The sequence below is a fragment of the Pogona vitticeps genome, chromosome 4 (assembly GCF_051106095.1).
Source record: "Pogona vitticeps strain Pit_001003342236 chromosome 4, PviZW2.1, whole genome shotgun sequence".
NCBI lineage: Eukaryota > Metazoa > Chordata > Lepidosauria > Squamata > Agamidae > Pogona > Pogona vitticeps.
Window position 1 is genome coordinate 78,664,801 of NC_135786.1, and position 5,685 is coordinate 78,670,485.

The 5,685-nt window shown below is 40.4% G+C and overlaps 1 long non-coding RNA gene across 1 annotated transcript; it reads right to left on the reverse strand.

Annotated features, from left to right (window-relative positions):
* Positions 1 to 424: 424 nt before the first annotated feature.
* On the reverse strand, positions 425 to 4,602 carry LOC140706663 (uncharacterized). The gene is made up of 3 exons (XR_013544985.1): positions 3,150 to 4,602; positions 1,126 to 1,284; positions 425 to 553 (listed from the first exon to the last, which is right to left on the reverse strand). It is a non-coding gene; the product is annotated as an uncharacterized LOC140706663 (long non-coding RNA).
* Between the last annotated feature and the right edge of the window lie 1,083 nt (positions 4,603 to 5,685).

Consider the following 5,685-nt stretch of genomic DNA (forward strand, 5'->3'; position numbering starts at 1 on the left):
TTTGCCCTGCTCCTTTATGTAAGAAAGCACTCTCCCAGTTTTCTAATCTGGAATGCATGTCCCTCTATGGTAATAATGGTGGAGATGGGGAATAAACAGTGACTGTTAACTAAAGAGAATATAGAGGACATAGTATTTGCACTCCATCGCCAAAATTATGTTGGAGTAAATTTATAAGAGATTAAATAATATACATATATAGAGATAACAATTAAGATAAATCATCAGCAATAATACCACAAATCCTGATTTTTAAGTGATAAAAATAATAATTAGAGATGGGCGTGAAGTTAACAACGAACCAGGAATTCATCCAAAATTGCTAGTTTATTTCAATTGGTTCAGGTTCATCCAAGTTGGAGAACTGAAACTTTCTCAAACCAATGAATATTTTGGCTATTTCCGAACCCCCTGGTTCATTGTTCGCCCTCGCTTCCCACTGTCTCTGTTGCCTCCCTACCTTATCCTGCCTCTTCGTCATCCACTGCCATGATCATCTTCAGAAGCCCACCACAAGCTGGTGGCCTTCACACATGACTCCACCGTGGACTATCTAAAATAATAATAAACAAACCAATAACCCAATTTGTGGTTCGTGCAGGAAAAATCTATAAATTTGTGGTTTGTGGTTCATGGTTTGTGGACTTCCACAAACCACAAACCAACATGAATTACCATTTTGATGGTTCGTGCCCATCTCTAGTAATAATTATTACATAAGATCCACTCAGAATTAACCTGAAAAAGTAACCATATAGCTCTCAGTTAAAAAAAAAATGATCCCAGTTTGGATTGGGGTACTGTCCAAGTTATTTTACTGAGACAGAATAGGGTTTGGCCATCTTTCCCTCAACTCAAGGAGCCATAATCTAAATTTAAAGCCCACACCAGATCAGGGCCCTGCACCTGCTTTTCCTTCAAATTAAAACCAGCAGGTTTAAGTGTGCTACGAATGTGTAAGAAGAGTGAATAATTTAAGGTGCCATTTGCCCTAATGCTTATGTACTTCACAATAATTCTTCGAAAGGGCTACAAGAAACCAGTGTACGTGAAGCACACAGAATCTGAAAAGCACTCTTCCAATATTAATAAGCAGAAACTGATCTGGGACCTCTTAATACACACCTTTGCCACCAGCGTTAATGTTTCCAATGGGCATTTTAACAAGTCCTGTAGGCACAGCTGTTCTTGAGAAAACATTCCGCCTCTCATCAGAGACGTGCGTGCTCCTGTTCATTTTTCACAGATCAGCTTCTGCTTTTACTGTCTTCAGCAGGTGGGCAGCTGGAAAACAAGCAGCGTTCATGAAAGTCATGAACAATCTGTTTTGCCCATTAAATTGATCAAACTCAGAGGAATTTCTGAGAATGAGGCCGTGTAACAGCAGCATGTGGAGCACACAGACATTTTTCACTATTTATAAGGCAGGGAGGGATAATTTTTTTCCAGGCAAGTTTTATTGCCAAGAAAATAAAGATTCCACAAAATGAGAAAAGAAGGAAGGTGTTCAGTGCATCTTTAAGTAAAATGAAGTGCCAGCAGAGGGGAAGAGAACTGCTGGATAGCTATGTGGTTAAGGTCTCCGACTATGGAGTCAGAGGTTGGGAGTTCACTTCCCCACTGTGCCTCATTGAGAAGGGCTAGACTTGATGATCCAGAGGATCCCTTCCAGCTCTGAAGTTCTAAGAGGATGATGAGGAAAGAACTGGGAGAAGACAACCTGTTAGATGACATGCTGCTGCTACCATCACCACCACCATTACTACTATTACTAATTAAATTGTCTTATTACAAATTAAATTATACTGTATTTGAATTCTCTTTCTCACAGCTTATGTTTCCCCCCCCATTCTTTGCATTCTTATTTATCATCCATTTATTTAAAATATTTTTACCCCACCTTTCTCTTAAGAAAGGTCCTAAAGCAGCTTACATCATTAGAACACAATATGACAACTAAAAAGAGTGCTTCATTCAAATATTAAAGAAATTAATAACATTAAATTTAGAATGGTAGGTAAGGAATTACTAAAACAGATTAAGAAGCAACAAAATGCAAACCATTTCATTTTAAAACCTCTCGTAGACAGTCTGTCACTAAGGAAAAGCCTGCTTGAAAAAAAAGGTCTTTGCCTACTTATGGAATAACAACAAAAATGGGGAAGCCTGTGTGAGGGAGTTCCACAGTCTTGGAGCAGAGAAGGCCCTTTGCCTTGTCCACACCAAGAGTGCCTGTGAGGATGATAGGACTGAGAGAATGGTCTCCTGGATGATTTTAACTCTCAGGCAGGCTCATAAAGGGACATAATCCCTTCCATCTCCAGCCCCGCCCCCCCAAAAAAGGAAAAGAAGAGATTTCTAAAAAGTTCTTGTTCATCTTTTGTTGGAGAACCCTGACTATGGAAACAGTGAATGAGGAGGAAAGTGGTTGTTCTTTATTTCTAAGTGCTTTGTGGACTGGGAGATCATCATTTTGAAAAGAATGACTTTTGCATATAAATTCCACTTTCTTTGCAAATCATAAGGAGAAGCCAAGTTGGCTGAAGATGGCTTTTCATATTTAGTTCTACATTTCTTTTGCCTCTAAAATAGGGGTAGACCTTTTGAGTCACATTTGTTTTTTTAATCAAATTTGGGTCCCGGGGGGGGTCTGCATATGGGTCATTGCAGGCTACATGCAGCCTTAATATTAGATTTGCTATACCACTGTTTAAGGGCAACAGCATTGCCTCCAGTTAGAAAGGTGAATGTCTGAAATTTGCTTTAGAAAGAGAGCTCCGCCCTACTCAGAAGATGGTTTTGAGGGACAGTTCACCTTCTTAAGTCATCTGAACCTGATTGCCTGTGAAAGTTTGGTTTGTCCAAATAAACTGTCCAGCCTTCTGTCACCATTATGAAGTCTCAGTATGTCCATTGTTTATCTTCTGCCTGTTTCTGCCTTCTGTCCCACACATGGTGTAATTTACTGTCATCCCTTCATAGCCCTGAAGGTCACATCCAATCTTATGAGAAGCAGGCTTATGACTTAAAAACAAAGAACCTTCAAGTTAATAGTGGGGCTGTCTGACAGAGATCAGAAAAGAAAAAGAAAAAGAAGAAGAGGAGGGGGGGGATTTTGGTTCTGCAATGGCTGGAATCTGAATACACACCTTTATAGGGTGTGTTGTTGTTCCATCCCTTCCTGGCTTGTCTTTTGGATGCTGATACCAAGCATGCTTCCTCCTCATGAGTGAGCTTGATAATTTTTAAGGCATTGTCAGAAGGCACTCTCTGAGCTCATGGCCATATTTATTCCTGGGATCCTTGAGATGATGTTTGTAGACCTGGCTTAGAGGAATGGGACCAGGTTAAGTAATTTGGTTGTATGAATGCTGCAGCTTTCTCCAGTGGAGCATGATTCTGACTTTGATCTCAGAAAAGCCATGGATAGCCTTCACTTCTCCCCAACCTTTGCAACCCGTACAGCCAGCACTATAATCCTCTTTTTCCTCTGAGGTTTACTCAAATCTAATGTCTTTCTGCCCCGAAGAGGGTGGCATACCACTCTTATTTACAAAGAAATGTATCACCTACTAGACACATGTCTCGGCTTATCAGCAGAAAAGAGCAGACAAAAACAAACAAAAGTAAAGGTAAAGGTTCCCCTTGACATTTTTAGTCCAGTCGTGTCCGAAGACAGTTTTCTGTTGCCACGTGGCCAGCGTGACTAGGGAACGCTGTTTTACCTTCCCACCAAGGTGGTACCTATTTATCTACTCGCATTTGCATGCTTTCGAAATGCTAGGTTGGTGAGGAGCTGGGACAAAGCGACGGGAGCTCACTCCGTCGCGTGGATTCGATCTTACGACTGCTGGTCTTCTGACCCTGCAGCTCACAAAGGCTTCTGCGGTTTAGCCCACAGCGCCACCACGTCCCTCTCCCTTAATTTAGAATTGGAAATTTAGAAATCCTGCTGGGCTCCCCAGAAGTGATATCACTTGGTTGGTTACTACCATACTGCTGAAGAGGACTCTTCAGTTACCTTAAACGTAGTCTTTCCTGAGATACTGAAAGAGACAGTGAGGCTGGTGTGTTCTTGAGACACATTTCTTCTAATGTAGAGACAGAAGATATGAGACACACTCAACTGTCTGGAGTCATGTGTTAAATGTCTCAGTGTTGATATACAGTGGTGCCCTGCTAGACGATTGCCTCGCAAAATGGTTTATTCGCTAGACGATGAGTTTTTGCAATCGCTATAGTGCTTCACAAAATAGTGTTTCCTATGGGCGGTTTTCGCTGGACGATGTTTTGGTCCCTGCTTCGGAAGACATTTTCTTTTTCGGGACCGTTTTTCGCAAGATGACGATTTTGACAGCTGATCCGCGCTTCACAAAACAGGTGTTTTCGGGACCTTTTTTGCAAGACAGCGATTTTTACAGCTGATCCATGCTTCACAAAATGGTTTCTCTATGGGCGATTTTTGCAAAATGATGATGATTTTTCCCCTTTGGAACGCATTAAACGGATTTCAATGCATTCCAATGGGGAACCACATTTCGCAAGACAATGTTTTTGCAAAACAGCTATTTTCGCAGAACGAATTAACATTGTCTTGCGGGGCACCACTGTATTTTTGGAAATGACTGTTTGTAATATAAGGAGTTAAGGAGTTACTACTATTATTATTAATAATAATAATAATAATAATAATAATAATAATAATAATAATAATAATAATAATAATAATAATAATAATAATAATAATAATAATAATAATAATAATAATAATAATAATAATAATAATAATAATAATAATAATGCCATCAAGTCAGTTCTGACTTAAGGCAACCCTTTTCCAGGTAGAAAATACTCAGAAGTGCTTTAGCATTCTCTTCTTCTGGAGATGCCCTTGGACTGTGAAGCTTGCCCAAGGCCACACAGGCTGGCTCTTCTCCCAAGAGGCACAGGTGAGGAATCGAACTCCCAACCTATGGCTCCACAGCTAGATACCTAAATACTTTGATATCCAGTCAGCAGATATTACTAATTTGGTAAAGTGAGAGTGCTATCAGATGGCTGCAAAGATGTCAGCCTGATTGCACTGGAAAGGGGTGCTTTAATGGAAACTATCTCCCTTGAAGTGACCCTTCCACCTGCTGTGGAATTACTTCAGCCTGGTACTAAAGAGTAGAAGCCAAACAGCTGGACCACAAATGTCTATTTTCATCACAGATTGGGGTCAGGCTGGAACGCAATCCCTTATACATTACATGATTGCTGGGGAATAGATCACAAAGCCCCATAGGTGGTCTGAATTGCAATCCCTGTGTGATGACAACCTGATGTTTTTTCTTGTTCCTCATCAATGTCTATCCTGCGCAGGGCTGATAGGAGTACCTGTCTAGCAACAGCTGGAGGTTGTAAAGATGTGGAGATGTAAAGAAACCTGCACACACTTTGAGTATCCAGTTTTTATTCAAGTCTGCATACTGTGCCAAACTTGAAAGGAAACCAGAGGAGAGATTCAGTGGCACCTAAGAAATTACACAGAGCATAGTGATGTCAGTCTCACAATTAGAATGAAATGTTAGTATTTAGTGCCTCTTTTAGTTGGAAAGAAAATCAATTTCATGGCTTCTGATGAGGTGATGCAGAATTGTCTGTCTCTAGCTTTATTCTTCCCAGAATAAAAATATCCAATAC